This window comes from Peromyscus eremicus, chromosome 17 (assembly GCF_949786415.1).
Source record: "Peromyscus eremicus chromosome 17, PerEre_H2_v1, whole genome shotgun sequence".
Lineage (NCBI taxonomy): Eukaryota > Metazoa > Chordata > Mammalia > Rodentia > Cricetidae > Peromyscus > Peromyscus eremicus.
Window position 1 is genome coordinate 40,086,448 of NC_081433.1, and position 22,037 is coordinate 40,108,484.

The window sequence follows — 22,037 nt, forward strand, 5'->3', positions numbered from 1 at the left end:
TTGGTTTATCTCTCAGGTGCGGAACCCTGAGATTTGACGGAGCTTGCCTCCCTCTGCAATGCCTCATCTTTCATCTGGGCAAAGAAAATTTGTAACAATACCATCTCCTTTTTTTAAAGTTCTCTGTTTAGGTTCTTCTCATGGACGGATTCTTTCATATATTTCATATATACCCCCTCGATCTCGTCTATAATTGTATGTTTTCATATCGCCAGGAAAATAAGTTATAAACCTAGCCCCTTTTACTCTCGGGCATCTCATCCACTCTGCAGGAGTCTGACTGGTGGTAGGTTTGTGATAGACTTCTGGATTGAAATCCTTGCTTTCAGAGTCATACCTGTGAATCATTTGGGAGTATTAATGATAGAGAAATCTCCAACCGTAAGTCCATTCAGGGTCCCCACAAACTTTGTTTATAACTGTAGTTTTCAAAATATACACATCTAAATGGCAGAAGACACCAGTTTGATCGCTGATTTCCACATTGTATTCTGTTTCACTTCTGCCTGGACATCACAGATCTTTTCCGTGATAACAGCGCATCAGTGAAATACACTGCAGAGATTTCTTGTACCTACTTTCACGCCATATTTGGATGTATTACTACACAAAATATCGGGCGGTGGTGGCGCACGCCTTTAATCCCAGCACTCGGGAGGCAGAGCCAGGCGGATCTCTGTGAGTTCGAGGCCAGCCTGGGCTACCAAGTGAGTTCCAGGAAAGGCGCAAAGCTACACAGAGAAACCCTGTCTCGAAAAACCAAAAAAAAAAATATATATATATATATATATATATATATATATATATATATCATATGCCTGTGCATAAAGACATAAGACATTCGACAAAGGATATTTTTGTTATATGAGCTATCATCCTGGGTTTGCGTATGTTATTTTCCTCTTTGTGATCAACTAGCCTTTCCAAGCAGAGCAATCAGGTTCCCTCTCTAATCTTTTTTCTAAATTTCATGTGGTATCTTTTAAAGTGGGCCTTCTTCTCAACATTTATGGCTCAGTGCAGTCAACACAGCCTCTCAGCTGTTGCTTGATACAGACCTCTAGGATCAGTACCGCCATTGGAAGCAAAGCAGGTTCCAGCATTCTTAAGGTCACTGGCAGTTGAATGTTCTCCTTCTTGATATAGAAATACAAACTCATTTACATATACTTTAAAAGCATACAACATTGGCCTGGCTCATCTCCAGCTTTGATTCCAATTTACCCTGCAAACTAGGAATCTTTCCAATAATCCCTTTGTTACTTTGAGTAAGCTCCTGCACCACCTCATCTGCTTCCTGTTGAAGCACCTCAATGGGGTCCTATTTTTTCCTGAAAGGCCATACTTCTCATAAAGTATGTGTTCTAGTGTGCTATATCATTTTGTGCCCTCCTCCCCCAAATGAGAATGTTATTATAAATGTAAATCACTTCCCATGTAAGAAAAACATTATATAATTATGCACCGAGTGTTTCATTTCTTCTCTCATCTTCATTCAACCAACCAATGTCCATAATTCCTATTTCCTATAGTATAATGTTCTCTTTTTTCCATGAAGACATGTTAAGGACATCTTTCAGAATGTTGAGCACATGTAATGTGGACTAAATTCTCCTCATTCCCCCAACTTCTTTGGTAATATGTATATCCCCAGGGATTCTGCTTCGGCTTTCTGAGTGTTTGAAATGTCTCTGTACTTTGATATTGCACATTTGTCTCAAAACATGGAAGAAGGATTAAGAAAGATGAACCCAACCTGTACAAGGACATGTAAATGACCTAGTGTGAAGTCACCCAGGGAATTATGTTCTCTCAGTGAGCTGGCAGAAGTGATGTCTCTGGGGAATTCTGAGGGCTAGGAAAGAGTTAGGGAATGAAACAAGGCTGGACAGGATTGACATAAAACTTTGCTGGAGAATCTGTTCAGATTAGATTTCTGGACTCTTCATAAAGTGATGATCTAGAGATGTCATTCTCTGAGCATTCACAAAGTACCAAGAAATTAGAAGGCTCTTAGTGGTTTAGAAAGGTAGAGGAAGTGCTAGAATTTGGTATAGGAGAGAGGAAGAAGTCTTCGTGATCAGGAGGAGATGGAAAGGATGATGCAGTGAAGGAAGGGAAAGGTAGAAAAAATAGGACAACATTAAGAAAGTGTAAGAAAAAAGGAAATTCCACAGTCAATGGCAACTTTGCAATCACAGCCTCTGCTACTTGTGTTGTGGGACATAGATAACACAGAAGCAATTTATTTGGACTGAGTTGACATATTGTCAAAAAGAATCCTTTAAAGATAGACAAGAAGATCCCGTTCTGTAGACAATTGAGTATGCAAACCATATTTGAAATGAACTAAATTAGAGCATATGTCTTAATATATGCATGTACGTATCTCAAAATACTTGAAACAGATTCATCCTAGAGTTTCTGCATCTTATTGTTCTTACTGTGAATGAAATTTAGTCATTAAAGTAAGATTATATAGCATGTTTGAAACTTTATTATAGAAAATAAGAATCGACATTGTATCAGTTTCTTATTAGCTCAAGAGTAAAATGAAATAAAACAAAATAAAACTTCTTCACATTAAAACATAGTTTTGTTAAATGACCACAACTTAGAATTATATGACTCTCCTATTCCCTATGTGCCTTCTTTTATAGAGGTAGAAGAAATACTATGATGATACATTAATGATTATTAAAGGAAAGGAATTTAAATTTCCTTGGCCTTACTAATCGAACCTGAAACATGAAGTTGTTAGAATACAGTCTACTTTGTTTTTTATGGTGAGAGAAACACCATGCCATAAGATATTGCATTGCGGCAGATTCTGCTGTAATGTTCACCAAATAGCTGTGCTGGCAAATTTCATGTCAACTTGACATAAGATAGAATCATTTTGAAAGAGGGGATCTCAATTGAGAAAATGCCCCCAACAGACTGCCCTGTGGGCAATCCTGTAATGATTTTCTTGATTGATGGTAGATGTGGGAGGGCCCATCTCACTTATTATCTGTGTCAGCTCGAGGCTGGCTGTCTTGGATCCTATAAGAAAGTAGACTGGGGGTTGGAGGATTTAGCTCAGTGGTCGGGCGCTTGCCTAGCAAGCACAAGGCCCTGGGTTCGGTCCTCAGCTCTGAAAGAAAAAGAAAGAAAGAAAGAAAGAAAGAAAGAAAGAAAGAAAGAAAGAAAGAAAGAAGACTGAATGAGCCATTAGAAACAAGCCAGTAACAGGATTCACCTGTGTTCCTGCCTTGAGTTCCTTCCCCAGTTTCCCTCAGTGACCAGGTGCACTCTGAGATTTGCAAGCTGAAGCAAACTCTTTCCTCTCCAAGGTGCTCCTGATCATGGTTTTTTGTCACAGCAATAGAAACCCTGGCTAAGACAACAGTCAAGTACAAGAGTCATTTGTGACTAGAGGAAGATCATTTAATTTTGATGAACACTTTTTTTTCTTTATTAACAACCTGTGAATTAGTTTTATACCTACAACTTGAGAGGGGTTTTATGAAGTTTATCTAGGTAATATTTATAAACTTCCCTCAAATCCCAAGCTGAAAGACAAAATGTCAAGTAATATTACTTGTCTAAAAATGAGACCTTTTGCAAGCCTTAATTATAATTTTAAATTCCCTTACATTAAAGAATCAATCAAATATAATGAGCAATGACTATTTGTATATTTTAAGCTCTTTAGGGCCAAACAAAAGGAATCATTCATTTATTTCCCATAACATATGACTATTAAAACCATCGGTGATGACAATAATGACTATATTATATGTAATCTGAGTAGTGGAGACAACAATATGAATATCTTGTCTTTGGTAGCATGCGTCATTCTACTTCTCTTGTAAATTGTTCAGCAAAGGGAAGTCGTCCTTCATAGATTATTAATATAGCTCAGGACAAAACATCAAGAAAATGAACACTCAGATATTTGAGGTTCTTAAAAAAAGGCATCATCTGAAATAGGAAGATAGTTAAAAGAAGAAGTAGATAAGTCATTGAGCACTAAGGGAGCAGAGCTTTGTAGACAGTGAGAGTGATAGTGGTTAATTTATTATTTGTTTTATTTACTTATTGTCTTTTACCATTCAAAGTGCAGTAAGCTACCCTTCATGATACTTAAGAAAGCCCTTTAGATAGAGTTTCCAAGAGGCAAGCATTTCCCATGCTTGGAATAGCGGTCTTTTCCTTATGTTAAGTGAAATAAATCTACTTGCAGAAGAGGCAATGGTATCTTATTGAAAACAGTGATTTTGAGAACATTCTGAAAGCATCATGGATGCAGACAATGTTCTGGACACTCATGTCTGAATACCCAGAACCTGATCCAGTGTGAAAACCATACAGAGCAATGATATGGAACACATGATGAAGATGTTTGTTATACCCTTGCCTTTTTTGAGGGATGGAGTCAGAAAAGATTGTGCAAGATGAAATATTTTCTTTGTAATTCCTGTTTTAGAATAAAATCCTCATTAATGTATCTTTGGTTAATAATTTAAGCCTCATTTTTAGATTTTAGAATAGAGTAATTTTCTGTCAAAACCCAGAGTGTTTAACAAAGAAAATGGGTATTAATATCAGTTGTACCGAGGTCATCTGCAACCTGTCCTTGGGCCAACATTTATGTGTGGCACCTGATGCCTATTGAGGGTCCCTTAGGTGATAGGGGAGGGCATGTATTTGGGTGTTCTCCCAAATGCTTAAAGCAAGTAGATTTTACTTATGTTCCTAAGTAATTCTTCCTCAATGGATTTTTTAGTAATTGAATCACACTTTAACTGCACTAAAGGATCTTACAACTAAAAGGAATTATGTAGTTATTTCTACTGCAAATTGGATAATGGTAACCCCCAATTTCTCTTTTATAAACATTTCTATAGGCTGAAATTACTTAGCTCTCAGTTCATCTTCATAATAGTGTGTAATAGCTCTGCAAAATATATGTATGTTCACTAATTTACTCAAAATAATTTGAAGTCATCCTGTGCTCTTTCATTAAAATCTCACATCTATTCCCTCAGCAAACCCAGTTTGCAATTCCTTTGAATTCTGTCCTGCATCTGACTATTGCTTACCACACATCAACCCTCCTTATCTACTACAATAGCATATACATGGGTCTCACTTCAAGACTATTCCTCAAAGATTGTTTTGGTGACAGGTAAGGTCACTAATTCCAGTGAAGCTCCTCTCATAGTTCCCATAACCCTAACCCTAACCCTAACCCTAACCCTAACCCTAACCCTAACCCTAACCCTAACCCTAACCCTAACCCTAACCCTAACCCTAACCCTGGTGGACATCAGTGGAATAGAATGTTACTGCCTTGCAAGCATTCACCTACTTCACCTTGGTTGTATTTCTCTCAATCCTTGCTTACTTTCCATCTACTGTTATTACTTGAGTGCCTCCAATCACTCCTCCAACTTTGTATCTGTGCAGGAGAACAAAAGAGAAGGGAAGGGAAGGGAAGGGAAGGGAAGGGAAGGGAAGGGAAGGGAAGGGAAGGGAAGGGAAGGGAAGAGAAGGGAAGGGAAGAGAAGGGAAGGGACTTGCACAAGCTGGGTAAGCTTTGTATAACTGAGCTACATCCAGAGCCTTCCTTTAGTTTCCAAGAAGAGTGAGATCAGTGAAAACAGGGCCAATTGGGAAAGAATAAGAGAGGCAGTAGCAAACACTGAAGTCTTGAAGCCAAGGAGGCACATGTGTGTATGTGTGTGTGTGTGGGGGTGTCTTCACAGGGCTTCACTGGAAAGTTTCAACAGATTTAAGGAAGTAATCTCTGAATGTATTACTCTTTACAAGAAAAAAAAAAGTAGAGATTCCCTGCTTTTCAACTCTTTCCTAATGTAAAAATTCCCACACGTCTATGTTTTGGCTACTGAAGATAAGGCATTTCTCACACGCATTCTTTTCTTATAAGGTTCCCTGTTTCTGGTTCCCTGGAGATGGAAGCTTAGAAATACCAGCGACCCTCCAGCTGATCTCAATGGCCTCAGCATTGCCCAGGGAGAAAGGCTGATCTCTAAATGGTGAAGGCCCAGCCATTTAGCGCTTTATAGTCCATGGCCTATTGCACTCTGGAGCAAAGAGACAGGAGGTAGCAACTGTGAAGCTCAGATGCAATGTGCTGCCTGCAGCGCCATCCAAGTAGTAGCCAAACAACTCTACATTCTGCCCTCTCCATAGCTGGGGCTGTCTTCCAAGAGAGAGCAATTGTTTAACCAGAATAATGGAATGAAGTTGTACAAAGCCAGGCACAACTTTTAAATTGAAACCATACTTAATTCGGGACCTGTCTTTTGACAGAAATCATTAAGAAATTATTTTTAATCATGATGCCTCCCTGCCAAACAGTGCAGTTATTAATAATGCTGTATACATTCCAAGTAAAATTTGACAACTTTGTTTTTTTTAAAAAACTTAGAACTGTGGTTGGTGGTAATGTCTGAAGAGAGATTTTTAAAGTAACTTTGTGTTGGGAGGCCCTGCTCATCAGAGGTAGACTGGTAGCTTTCTGTAAGTTCGGCAGCATGGAGGATTCCACCCCAACCCACCATCATCCCCCAAGCAAAAGCTTCCTTCTCTCCACCTAGCCTTATCTGGAGGATGTCTCTAGGGCCCAGATGTCTGACTTATCTCAGGGTTGACCCTTGACAAAGTTCCCTGCAAACGCTCTTCCCCTGATGGTAATTAGGCAAGTGCTCTAGCCATTTTGGTAGGGCCGAGCTTCCACTAATCCAGCTATATGATAGTAGTGTGCCACTTAATGCAAATTAGGGTTTGTCCCCATGCTCCCCTTATACTTTGGAATAAAGTTGAGCTGATTCACCAAAGTCTGTCTCCTGGAGGGCTGTCTCTGTCGTACCCACAGCCATCTGAAACTGTTACTCACTTCTCCTCCCTCTGCCCTCATGGACCAATGCAGCTAATGATCCCAAGGAAGAAACAGAACCACAACATTAAAGACATGGTTTTTACTAGGTGCCTGGGTAAAGTTTTTTTTACTGTACAAGTTCTGCAAGTACATTACAGCTTACTAATTAATATGTAATTTCTCTCTGTCTCTGTGTCTCTCTGTCTCTGTCTCTGTGTGTGTGTGTGTGTGTGTGTGTGTGTCCTCTCCACCTCTTCTTTGTTGTTGTTTTAATATAGGGTTTACATTACAGTTTAGCTGGCCTGACACTCACTTTTTTATCTCAGGCTACCTAGAAAGCCAGTTTATTCTCCTTTCTTGGCCTCCCGAATATTGGGATTACAGGCATGGATTATCACATGGCATCTGGCTTTTAATATACAATATCTATACCTGCCTCTATTATTTATCTTTGCTTTAACATATCCACACACTTGTGATGTGGCGTTAAATATGGCTAAGGGACCGTGTCAAAAGTGAATAATTTTTTCTTTAAACTGGGGCAGTTCAAAATGTGCCTTTCAAGAATAAGAGGATTGTCTATAATTATCCAGGGCCCAATGAAGAGCTCCTCAGTTGAAAGTAGGAGTATATCTGTATAGTAATGGTGTCTTTCCCTTGTCTGATAGTTCCTTTGTAAATTAGTTCTGTGTATGTGATTATACTCAGCCTGCAGAGAAGCCTTGGGAGTCTCAACATCTGTTGATAAAGAAGGACACCAAGGGACAGAGAGTGTAAGTAATTCAGCTGGAGATATTAGTTAATGGGAGGACTGGGTCCAGACTGCAAAATCGTCTACACGTTCTTCTCTATGCCGACCTTACCATATTACCATTGTGGTCCTGTGTCTGGTTATCCTAACACTGGCGCATCTGCTGTGGTTTGCTTTTAGATCTATGTGTGTCATGTAAACCATGGTCTGATTTCCTAACTTATTTAAACTAACTTCAAATTCTAACATTAGAACACAGAAAGACTAAAGTTTTCCCAAGTTATGAGACATTAACATTAAAACAATGTAAGTGTAGATCGCTAAATTTTGTAATAAGGGAAAGTTTTAATGAAGGTGTGCCCATTTGGATGGCTCTCACTACAGCCGTAAGAAAAGAGGAGTAAAGGGTTAGATACCTTAAACAGTCATATTCTTATTTTATATGTGTCATATGAATGTACCAATAAAATATTTTTTCTAGATTATTTAGAAACATTAATTTAAAGAATAATAATATTTGGTGTTGTCCAAAGAAACAGTCAGCTTTCTGTGTGTGTGTGGCTGTTGAGCATTTGTAGTGTGGCTCATGGAGAACTGAGACACATTGTGAATGTAAAATCCACACTGCATTCTGAGGATGTCATCAGAAAGAACACAGCTGAGGATGGTGACATATGTCTCTAAGCCCAGCACTTGAGGTGCAGCAGGAGGAGACAGTTATACTTTTAAGACCATCCTGGACTTCAGTGTATGACCCTGTCTCTGAAAACAAACAATAGGAGAATATAAAACACTTCAATAATAAATCTTATAGTGATAACATATTGGAATAATATTTTAGGTATCTTGACTTAAATAAGGTATATTACTGGTTCTCTAGAAAAAAACAAATCTAATTACAAAAAAACTAAAATTACATGTGTAGTCCCAGTATATTTCTATATAGCAGGGTCCTGCTCTAGAGAGTACCAACAATATCTCTGCTAGTTTTTATCCCTGCTGAAAGAGGACAGGTTTATAAATGTGAATCAGGGACCAGTGGCAGGGTATGTCTGTTTAAATGACAAATGATTGGTTAAAGAAAATAGTGTGTCTGAATAAGGTAAAAAAAAATAGGGAAATTAAGTGTGGTTCTTAGTGCCAGGGAAAGTGTGTTCTTAGAGGTGGTGAATCTCTGGATGAGATCGGAAAAGAGGGTCCTCATCCAGGGGAAAGCAGCGGAAAGACACAACCAAGTAAAAATGAGAAGTGTGCTTTCTGTCTGAGTTGAGGAAAGGTAATGCCTGATCAGAACTTACAGGCTTTTTCTGATTTGCTCATCAAATCTATATTAATCATATGTTGTCAAGTAAAACATACATTTTAGGAAGCCATGTGATATAATTTTGATTAAATAAAAGAAATGTTTGTTAGCCACAAATGATAATTTTTATGCTTGTTTCTCTCCTCCAAGTTCAATTACCCTTTTATTTCTACCAAATCACCCTGTATGAAACAGCTTTGAAAATCATTACGGATTCTCAATGTTACATGGCTCATTGCTCCATGCATTTGTCAAAATTTCTGTGAGCGGAAAGATAACCTAAGGACATAAAAATTAACACGTGTAAATTAATCACTCATTCTGGTTTGAGTTATGAAATCAATAAGAAAAATACATCCATTCCTAAACTTAAATTAAAAAAGACATACCCAGAAGTGGTGTAACTGATAATCTGGCTGGCTACAATGAGAACATGTGCAGAAACCATATGTCAAAGAGAACACCAGAAACATAACTCGTAAGAGATGATTTGTTTTTAAATTTGGAATCAAAATGGTAGAGTGAAAGCCGTGTTTCTTTCTACTCAGAGTAGTCTAATTTATATAAAACACCAAAATAACGAAGTTGTTTCTGGGTTATTGGCCTCTTAATCTTGTATATTAATTCAGGTAATGCACCACTAGCAGGCTCTTCTATTTAATTATTTTTATTTATGTACCATTAAGCTCCATTTCCATTACTTTTGCAGTATAAAAAAAAAAGGACAGACCTGGGGTATTTGGGCAATACCAATAGCCTCATTTTTAATCCTCAGAAGACCTCTTTCTTTGTGGAGAATAACAGTGACAATCCTTGACGTTATTTAAAAGCAGTTTTTATTTCTTTAATTAGGAGTTTCAGGCAAGCTGTTCCAGTTGAACTTTTAACATTTCCAGGCACTCTGCCTCACTACCAGGTGACTCTTCCAAAGTTTGTGTTGAATACATTCTTGACTTGCAGGGAAGCTGCTTTCCCGTCCTTTCATATTCTGCGATAATCCCTTGGTAATGACAAAGTCTCTCTCTGTAACAATAGGTAAATCCTGGAGGAATTCAGCAGTTATGCTTCCCATGGGAAATTGTTCTTGGACGTCTCATCTGAACTCACCCTCTAGGGAACCCTCACTTAGGAAACAGTCCTGTTAGGAATGCCAAAACACAAGAACTCAAAGGTAGTAACGAAAATAACTCCGCACCAGTGGAAAACACTGTTTGAATAAAGTAGGGTGCATCAAACTTCAATGAAATAACTCATTTAAGAGTGCATGAATTCTAACTACAGAAGATCCACCCTTAACATAGTATACCCCAGGCTCTGGAACACTCCAAGGATAACAATGTCTCCCCCTAATGGGTGTTAAGTCATCAGGAATCTATACTTCCTTTCCTTTTTTTCCCCCTCTAATTATTTACATTCATTTCTTCTTTGTTCCATTGAGTTACTGACATTAAAAACCATATTAGAAACTCATTAGTGTGACTAAATCACAATTTGCAAAATAGTATTTCTCTAATTACTCTGTTTGGCTATTTGCAATTTATCTTGTGATTAAGCATCAGTAATGGGTCATAATTATTGATCACGGTTCAAACTTGACAAAAGTTGCTTCTCTTTTCTTTTTCTTGGCCATAAATCACAAGGAAGTCAACATTTCCAAGCACTTCAATACATTGTAATTTTGCAAAGTATTAAGTCTTCTTTCTCCAAAACAATGGAACATATCCCTACTTAGTTTTGTCTAATGGCAAGCACAACACATTTCCTATAATCATCTTGAAAACTAATGAATGAGGTAACATAGGTAGGTGGTAAAAAAGTGTATGATCTTTGCAAAATCAAGAGCGTGAAAGTCTAAGCAATATATATATATATATATATATCACAAGCAGACTGGATTTTTAAAGATTTATTTATTTATGTATTATTATGTGTTTGAGTACTCTGTTTGCATTTATGCACACAGGACAGAAGAGGGAAAGGGAATCAGGCAGAAGATGACATTAGATCCCACTATAGATGGTTGTGAGGCACCATGTGGTCACTGTGACTTGAATTTAGGAACTCTGAAAAAGCAGCTAGTGCTCTTAACTGCTGAGCCATCTCTCCAGCCCCCAGACTAAATTTTCTGAGAAACTGGTTTATACCCTTGACTATTCTGTTGTACATAACCTCTATGCACTGAGCATTGAGAGATACCACCATTTCTTACTTAACACCAGGGACTTCAGCTGTTTGACATTTCTAATCTTGTTGCATGTGCGTACTGAAACCACACCTTATAGAGGACAACAGGTAAATAGTTAGGGATAAATATGACCCAGGGGACTCTGGACTCTGACGTGATTTGCTTCTGCTTTACTATAAACACTGAGGTTTTTAGTGTGATGATGCACTGAGCTGGCAATCTCGGGGGTCATTAACGTGTTAGAGATGTTCCAATAATGCTAATAGGAAGAGGAATATAGCAGACCGTGAAGCCATAGAGCAGTCCGAAAGGTAGCCTTTTGTCTTGTTTTGCTTTATTTGTGTTAGAGCCTAACCGTGAACTTCAGAAAAGTCCTCACATTTGCAGTCCCTCTGCCTCTCCTGCCTCTGCCTCTGCCTCTGCCTCTGCCTCTGCCTCTACCTCTGTCTCTGCCTCTTGGCCTCTCTGCCTCTCCTGCCTCCTGCCTCTGCCTCCTTATTGTTGGTAACAAAGGTAAGACCTGGGAAGAGCTAGGTTCTTTTAGTTCTTTGTCATTTCTGGGCTATCGTGAGAGATTTATAAAAGAATCTTAAGACAAACTACAATGTGGATGATGCTAACTAATCCTGGATGACTCATAGTAACCTAGCTATAGAGAAGATGCTTCACTACGAGCATTTATATATTCAACCCATTGGGCTTTTCAGTAAACCATTCAAGAGGGAGAAAAATGTACAAAATATTTTCCATTGGCAAATGCTTGTTAAATCTCCTAAAGCCACTTTTCTTTTACCCCCTGCCTCCAGAGCACTCAATCCATCCTATAAATTGGTTGAGGTGGGGAAAAAAATTAGCTCCTTAGGTCCTTGTAAACATTTCACTTTTATTTTTAGAAAAAAAAGGGGGGAGATTATTTTTCAAAAAGTGCAGGTATGAGGAAAAATAATATTGAAAATCTCCCTGTGAACAGTTTTATACTTCACCCCATCTGAGTGCCCACGGACTAAAACAAATTGGAAGAGAAACACAAGCCTTGTAGCTTCAGATACTCACAAGCTTCTTACAGCTGGAAATGAGGACAGTATTGCAGTCACAGTGCCTATTAGAACAGAAAAGAGATCTAGCCTATGCTCAGAGGAAAAAGTCACCCCATTGGAGTCTCTGGAAGCAAGCAAGCTTATGCTTCAGGTTTTGATCCTAGTTGTTATCAAACTCATACACTAAAATGCAGCCTGAATCTTAATTGTAATTGCTGGCTAGAAAACAAAGAAAGACTTTCTTTTCAGGGAAAAAAAATGTTAATATACAAGAAGTGGTTATTGAAATAAAAAAACTTCAATCATGTGTAAATAATATAATGTCTCTTAAAATGTCTTTGAATTTCAGTCTAGAAATTCACTATTATTGCAATCATTTTTAATTCTCCTAAAACTAGCACTGAGAGATACCTCCATTTTACTAGAAGTACGGGACACATATTTATCTGTTTTTGTTTTTGTTTTTTTTTACAGAGAACTCATTTTGCTATCAATTTCTTTTTCAAATTAAAGAGTAAAATGCAAAATATACATACACACATATATGTATATATATATATATACACATGTGTATATGTATATATGTATGTGTGTGTGTGTGCATATATTCATGAATCCATGGGTTCATACATTTGGGACAAGCTAAGGTCCCAGTTAAAACACAATGCAAGGATCCTTTGTCTTACTCCTATAAATATAAACTCTGATTTTACAAGGAAAATGTCTACAGGGGCATATTTTTTCACATGTACATACTTTATAAAATATTTTTTCTTCTAAATAAACATATGAATGATGTTAAAATGATACCTGATTATTTACTGCTCAGGTTTGTTGTAGATAATTTAAGAAACATAAATATACTGAAGAACCAAACTTAAGTTTGATCTTACACTGTAAGCCAAACTTCATTCTCCCATTTTTCATGTTTATAAAGGCTTCTCAGGGATCTCTGTAAAAGAGGATGAAGAATGATGCAAGAGCCAGAGTTGGCAGATGACTCCAGGGAAACAGTATCTTCTGGACATAGCAGGGCAGAGGCACCCATGAACTCATGGAGACTGTGGCAAGATCCACAGGACCTACACAAGTTCAAGGCAGACAAAAATCCCAACACTGAAAAGGAGAAGTAGACATAAAGTCCCACCCCGAACCAAGAAGCTATTTGCAATTGACATATGATGGGAAAGGGAAATTCAACGACAAGGGGGTGTCTCCAGCTATATCAACCACCCTCCAGAGCTACTCCATGCCCAGGAGTAGCTGAACAACACAAAACAGATTCTGTGCTTTATGCGTGTGTGCTTTTTGTTTTGTTTTCATATTTTCAGTTTTATCAGTTTGTTTGTTATCTTGATCGTTTTATTTATTAATTTCTTTTGTTTTCTGTATTTTTAGGAAGAGAGACAGATAAAGAAAAATAGAGCATGAGTGAGGTCAGTAGAGAGGTAGATGCAGATATGGAGGAGCTAGAGGATGAGAAAGAGTGTGATCAAATATACTGTATATAAAAAAAAATTCTTTTTAAATAAAAAAGTAAGAAAATCTTCCATCACATCTTAGAAGCAAAATAACATTAATTTCTTTGTTTCTCCTTATAAAACTTAGTTCTCAATAACCTAGTATTTTTGTTGTATTTACTTTCTGTGCTTTTTCAAAGACACGGAATCAGTTTTGATCACAAACATCCATCCATCCCTTGTACTAATAAGAATAATGAAAATAAATTTATTAATTGAGACATGTTATATCCTACAAATTAATGAGGATGAGAAAATAATAGAGCTGGATATAAATTCCAAATATTTCATGTTAAGATGAAGAAAATAGGTCTTAAAGAACTAAGTGACTTTTCAAAAATTATTGGAAGAAAGGAGAAAAGCATAAAGCTTTTTTGAATCATCATTATATGCTTTTACTGTGATATCAAACTTTCATGTAAAGGAACATCTTATAAATGCAGTGTATAATTTTTATCTCTAGGTTATTTCTTGATCAAAGTATACTTCATCAAACAAATATTTTTTCATTGTGCCAAACTTCATGTGGTTTTTGCTCTCTACAAGAATTTTTCTTGCTGCAGACAAAGCCTTTTTTCAGATCTATTTGAAAGTGATTATCATTAACATTTACTGGAAAATGCATGTTATTGCATAATACTAAGCACAATTACTCTTATATATTAGTAAGCATATACATTCCAACCTTGCTTTGCACCAAGTGTCACTGAAATCATTTGCGATATCATCAGGGTGAAACGCCACTGATAACCCTGTAATTGCATCTCACATGGCCTCATGTGTAAAGAAAATCTTCTACTTCTTTGGCTGTTTTCCCTACTACCTCTGAAAAGAATTTATCTGCATAATATTTTTCATTTGAGTATCATTTGCCAATATTTCTGCTCATTATTTCTTGTGTCACATGCCAGATTCACTACCAGGAAAGGGAGAAGCAGGTCTGGCTGGGGAAGTGAGAAAAACTTTCCCTGCTGATGGAGATCTCTAGGGAAAAGCTCTACTAGTGCAAATGAGACAGAGTCAAAGGTTAGATCCAGAGTTCCTGTGTTTTAAAGTGAAGTAAGGTTTCAGTGGAAAGCCAAAGACTGTGTGAGGAGCTAAGGGACTGAAAACCATTGAGTATTAGCTGGAAAGAGAGACTAGAAGGGCAACCAAGCAAATCCTTAAAGAGAATGACACTCTGGTGAAGCATTTTCTTTTTCTTCAAGCAAGTTGATGGCGTGTTTGATCCGATCAGAGACTCTGGATGGATCTCGGTGGAAACACAGAAGAGAAAAACACTGAATTCAACTTAATGGTGGAGGAAGCAGATTAGGAAAGATAACCCACACATAAATAGTGACTGAACTGGTCTGGGGCTAGTAGATAAATAACAATATTGGGGAACAAAAATGAAGTGGAAACTTGTAGCCGATTTTTTTCGTATTAGTTTCTCATTGCTTCTGTAACAAGTTCAGAATTTAGGAAAAACATATCTTGTTTGTCCTTAATGGTATGAGGCTGGAAGGAGTTGTACGTATGTCTTTCTGGGGGGAAAAATTAAGAGGTTGACAGGGTTGTATGTCTATTTAAGAACGGAGTATAATCTATTCCTATGCTTTCTTTGGCTTTAAAAGAAATCTGCCTCCCAGTAAATGGCTTCTATTATCGAAGCAATGATCACGTGAATCTTTTCATTTCTCACCATTGTACATCTGACCTTTTTGCCTCTGTCTTTCACCTATAAGGACCTCTGTTGTTACATGGAATCTAAGCAGATAATTCCACATGATATTTCCATCTCAACAAATGTATCTCAATCCCATCTGTGAAAACCAAACCACCAGGTATAGAAAATAAATTCCCATGTTCAAAAGAACCAGGCACCTTTCTAGAGGGGAATGCCTCATTCTCTACAGTATTAGATAAAATGATGGTGTCCTGAAAAGATTCTATATGAGATTATGAGATGCCAGTGAAATCACACACGTTGAGTAGGAGATTTCCACACAGAACATATTTATTTGAAGAGGGTGGGAGACGGATTGAGGCAGAGAGAGACTCAGAAGTCTTATATCCTTGTTTCCCTGGTAATATACAACCTTCTGTGTAAGAAGATTGGTCTGGCATTCCTAGTCATTTTGCTTGTTACCAATATCTAATACCTTACTGCATTGTATTTCTCCACCTACCCAGATTGTATTTCTGTGCCTAGGCAAATAATAAGCATAATTAAGATGACACAGCCACATTCTTCATTATTTTCCTCTTTAAAGACAGTTTCTCTTATTTAGAGAGCAATCTTTTCACCATACATAAGGCTTGAGTCCTATCATACCTAGAAATCCTGCCTCCTCCTTAAATCAACAAGGATTTTCATCATCTGGTCTTGTTTACCTACAAACTCTATTTACAAAGTAACCATCTCCTTCAGCATCTAAGTTCTAAGTATTCCATCAGACCATGATAAAGATGCAGTGGCCTGAATACTTCCAAATTGGATTTGCTCTAGACTCTTAGGGTGAACAGTCTCCAGGGAAGGTGAAGGCATATATGAAAATGGATTAAAGGAATTAACCAGGTGAATGTGGAATATAATTTATTATCATTGGTAGAAAGAAAACAACAACAACAAAAGCCCTGCTTACTGAGTGCCTCATCAGAATTCACTCCACCTACAACCTTGAGGTATCTGGCCTTGAAATAGGCGTATTTTATTCTGGGTACTTGACTCCCTTGAAACTGAGGAGGGGACATGCACTCTCTCTCTCTTGAGGTGGTCAGTGGTTGGAGACTGGATGGCTGGTTCCATTCAAACCTCCCCACCTTCACCCCCGGGGCAGAACAGAGGACAACGATGGCTGTTTACTTTGTCCTGTATCCGTGAGTATATTTCTCCCCACCTCATATCTTATTAAATCCTTGATACCCTTTAAAAGACTTTCATGGATTTGCTTAACAAGTGGTGCCCACGTAGTCAGATCCCAAACACCTCTGCTGAGGCCAACTACCCCACGGCCATGTGGGGATAGCTTAATAACCCTCACCAAAAATGGCCTGTTGGGCAAAGAACTGACCTTGCCTCGACTGCTGACGGGAAGCATACTGTCTGATCTGGATGAGCAGGACACAAGGAAAAACTGAGAGGCAAACTCCACATGGAAAAGCTGAGAGATAACTGGCTTTGTTGGAAAAGGAATTACAGAATCCACATGTAGAGTGTGTGGATCCAGAGCTTAGCTGCGTTCTGATTATATTACCCTCTAGGCAACCTCCTTATAAGTGTTATATTGGAGTGGATATTTCTACCACATAAACAGAATAAAACTTAAAGACATATATGGAAAATATTTCTGATTTGATTTTAAAAGGAAAATTAAGACTTCTTCAGTTGACAGGAATGGACCCAGCAGAAATTGTAGTACCTTTAATTAATGAGGAAATTTCCTCTTTATGGAAAGATAATGAATACTGGTTTGCCTTAATTTTTGGGAGCGATTAACAGCAGTTATCCCAAAAGTGAGAGAGTTAAATTAATAAAAATTACCAGTTGGATCTTCTGCACATTGTATGGAGAACACCAGTCTCTGAAGTCCCTATGTTCCATACTGATGCAAATAAATCAGGCAGGATATAAATCAGGTTCAAATTGGTTAAATTGGTTCAAAGCCCTTATGATTCTGTACAAAAGTCAGAATTGTACGCCATTCTTATGGGACTAATGGACTTTACAGAACTTCTCAATATAGTTGTTGACTCTCAGTATGCAAAAAGAATTGTTTTACATACTGGAAATTCTGAATTTATCCCTGATAAAACAGAATTAACTTTGCTGTTTATACAGTTACAGGAAATAATCAGGAATAGAAATCATCATATATATATATATATATATATATATATATATATATATATATATATATCTCACCTCACATCAGATCCCATACCAGTCTGCCAGGTCCTCTAGCACAAGTTAATGATGAAATTGATCGATTGATAGCAAATATGCTAGAGGCCTCAGAATTTCATTTAAAAAAATGTCAATAGCAAAGGTTTAAAAAAAGGATTTTTCCATCACTTGGCAAATGCTGAACTTTGCCAAGACAGGATAGACGGTCTTTCAAACTTTTCTGCTTCTGAAAATGGTCTGTCAGATATTCTAAGCCAGTAGCCAATGGCCGTTGCCCCAATGTTGCAGGAAACATTGGGTGACTGTCCAGGTAGCCAGCTCTTTCTGTCATACTTTGCATGCTTGCTGTACTCCCTGTTTACTCAGGTAATATTATTTTTCTTGTCTGATCTTTGATGGGGTTGAAGACTAGATAGTTACAGGTACAATCCTCTCATATCTTAGCTAAGAGCCTATCAGGTACAAGATTTAGATTCTTCAGGATAGGACAGCCATTGGAATAATCTCTGTAACTTGCCAATTACCTTTGGCCTGGACATTTAATATGTGTTTCCTCTTGATGTTGCTCTTGTTCGTTATAGTTCCATTTTTTATGTTATTGCCTTTTCTTTCTTCTAGACAATACTTGATAATTGTTCTTCTTGTATATAACTTTGTATTAGGCTTAGAACCTTCTCATTTAGACAAAAAGGGGAAGTGTTGTGGGAATTCCCTCCGCCAATGACCTTGGCTTATCTGGCCCAATAGAGGCATGTTTTTTTCTGGTTATGTAAACTGCTTAAAATTGAGGAGGGGGTGCATGCTATCTGTCTCTTGGGGTGGTTGGAGACTGGAGGGCTGATTCTGTTCACCCCTGGGCAGAACAGAAGACAACAATAGCTGTTTACTTTGTCTTGTATCCGTGAGTATATTTCTCCCCATTTTATATCTTAATAAATCCTTGGTACCCTTTAACAGAGTCTGCTGGACTCACTTAACAGTGTCTTGCTAAGGTTCAAGGATACTTCTATCCACTCTCATGCACCAAAATGGATATGCCTATGTCTGCCATAAATCATAAACATGGTATGAATTTTAGCCAAGAATATAACCAAGCAGGCTTCATTAGATGTCTTAAACCAGAGTGAGGTATCCCAGACTCAGAAAGACAAACATGGTATGTACTCACTCGTAACAGGATACTAGATGTGGAACAAGGATGACTGGACTGCTACTCACATCACCAGGCAGGCTACCTGGAAAACAGGACCCCAAGAAAGACACAGGGATCGCCCATTGACAGAGAAATGGAATGAGATCTACATGAACAGCCTGGACATGAGTGGGAGTAGTGAAGGGCGAGGGTCGAGGGAAAGAGAGCTTAGGTGAGTGGGAGATCCCAGCTGGATCAACAACAGAGAGGGAGAACAAGGAATAGGAGACCATGGTAAATGAAGACCACATGAGAATAGGAAGAAACAAAGTGCTAGAGAGGCCCACAGAAATCCACAAAGATACCCCCACAACAGACTGCTGGCAATGGTCGAGAGACAGTCCAAACTGACCTACTCTGGTGATGGGAAGGCCAAACACCCTAATTGTCGTGCTAGAAACCTCATCCAACTACTGAGGGATCTGGATGCAGAGATCCATGACTAGGCCCCGGGTGGATCTCTGGGAGTCCAATTAATGAGAATGAGGAGGGTTTATATGAGCGAGAATTGTTGAGACCAAGGTCGGATAAAGCACAGAGACAAATAGCCAAACGAACGGAAACACATGAAATATGAACCAATGGCTGAGGGGTCACCAACTGGATCAGGCCCTCTGAGTGGGTGAGACAGTTGATTGGCCTGATCTGTTTGGGAGGCATCCAGGCAGTGGCACTGGGTCCTGTGCTCACTGCATGAGTCGGCTGTTTGAAACCTGGGGCCTATGCAGGGTCCCTTGGCTCGGCCTGGGAGGAGGGGACTGGACCTACCTGGACTGAGTCCACCAGGTTGATCTCAGTCTGTGGGGAAGGCTTTGCCCTGGAGGAGATTGGAATGGGGGGTGGGCTGGGGGGAAGGTGAGGGGGGCGGGAGGGGGGAGAACAAGGGAATCTGTGGCTGATATGTAGAACTGAATTGTATTGCAAAATAAAAATTAAAAAAAAAAAAGATGTCTTAAACCAGCTTCTAAATATTCTCTTGTCCAAAACTGATTTGAGGAGTATAAATGTTTACATAGGAACTGTTTTTGTAGCTATCTGAACCCGAGAGCTACAGGGAGATGTGCTCTTATTTAAGGATCTAAATCAAGTTAGAAAATAGCAACGATCCTTTGAGAAAGTTATTTACTTTTTTTTGTAAAGGTATATTTTAAAAAATTCCTCAGGGCTTCCCAAGTAACAAATTTAACTAAACATCAAGATTACATGAATAAACTTATAGAGGTATAACAACATGATGAAATTGGGGGTGGTACCCACAAACGTTCTCTTAGATGTTTCTTTACACTGACCACAATTTTATTTGATTTTTTTCACAGAAAATATACACTAGGTATGTATAATTTAAGAATATGTTTTACTGAAAATAGATTCTTCTCTTATCTGATACACTCTGATAAATTTCTCCTCCCCCCCACTCTTCCCAGCTCCCCTTCCTACCTCTCCCTTCCCCTAGATCCACTCCCCCCTCCTTTTACTCTTCAGAAAAGAACAAGCATCCAAGAGACAACAACCAAACATGATAACCAAAAACACAATAAGACAAGGTAAGAGCACTCATATCAAGGCTAGACAAGGCAACCCAATAGGAGGAAAAGAATCCTAAGAACAGGCAAGAGTCAGAGACACAGCCTCTCCTACTGATAGGAATCCCACAGAACCACAAAGCAAATGGCTATAACATAGCTGGACATGGTATAGACACTTCCAGGTGTTTCCTGCTTCAGTCTCTGTGAACCCTGCTTAGTTGATTTAGTGGGCTATGTTTTCTTGGTGGCCTTCATCCCCTCTTACTCATATTCCAAGGGGAGAGACTGGGTGGAGACCTAAAATTTAGACTCTCTTTCTGCAAGTTGTCCTCTACAAGACCATTTCTTTTGCTTAGTGGTTTGTTTCCCAAACATGTCCACATACTCTTGCAATATTTCTTAAGATCCTTCCTCCTCAGTGACCTAGCCTAATTTTCCAGCTAATTGCATCCCCACCTGATCTTCAGGATTCTCCGTGACCTGATTTTTGCAACATTTGTAGTTTTCTATTGTTTAAGTTTTGTCTGTGCATTGGGAATTTTGGCTAGAGCAGAATTTTCCTTTAAATGCAATAGTGTCGTAAGGAAAGGTTTTTTCCTAAAGTATCAGCTAAAAAATCTGTAATCTTATATATATTTGGGACTCAACCTTACAGGAGCTGTCTATTGATGTTTGAGAATTGGGGTTTTTTTAAACAACAACTAATACTTTTATAGTCCCTGCTGTATGCCAAACCTTGTGCAATGATCAGGGTGAAGCTATGAAATGATATGTTTATAAATGAGGAAGATGTGGTCACTGCCATCCAGGAAAAAAAAGTCCAGAAAGGACACAGATATGCAAATAGTCCTAATGCAATGTGATAAGTGCTCTTACAAATGTATGAACTAGCTCCTTTGGGAATGTAGATAAAGGAGCAATTAATTCAGCCCTGAGAAATTCAGGGAGCTTCTGATAAGAGGTCACATTTCATCTGGGCCTTGAAAAAAAGGAACAGGACTTCACCAGGGAATTAAGGGCATTGAGATGATGGAGAAGTGAAGGGGGAAAGTGCATGGAGGAGAGGAAGGATCAACATAAACAGGCTCAGGAAAGTCCAGATCTGGGTCCCTGGAATATGATAAACTCTAGTAATTATTTTTGAATGAACTGCTACATAAAGGCATATTTACAAACGGAGTACAATTTTTCATACCTCTTATATTCCAAAGTTGTGCGTAGAAGGGTATATGAAGTAAACATAATTGTTACCAGTGGCAGAGGTTATTAGCCCAAGTTCCTCTGTGATGATTACCGTGATGCTCATAGAGAGGCAGTCTTATTTCAAAATTTCTTTTTTCTTTTCTTTCTTAAAAGAAATGCAGGGTACAGTACTAAGGGATGAAAGCCTTGGTATTCCTTAGCTAGGACTCTCTAGCTTTGTTCTATACTGTCTGGCCACTGAAGGTCAATGCCCTGGAAATGTTCAGATGCTAAAGATTAAGGAACAGTAAACTATTTCAGATGGCCAAAATAGGAGCTAAAACATCCCCTGAGAAGGGTAGCCCATGGGACCTTGATCGTGGTGGACTTCAGATAATAAAGGAGATAATGTCTATAAAAGATTCAGAAGAAGCCAATGTCAGAACCCAAGATTCAGATCTTGTAGAACATGTTAAAAATGAAATATTATGAAATATGAAGGAATTTAAAAGGGTTAAGTTCAATATAAGACACCACATATGTTAGTGATAAAACATGGAGAA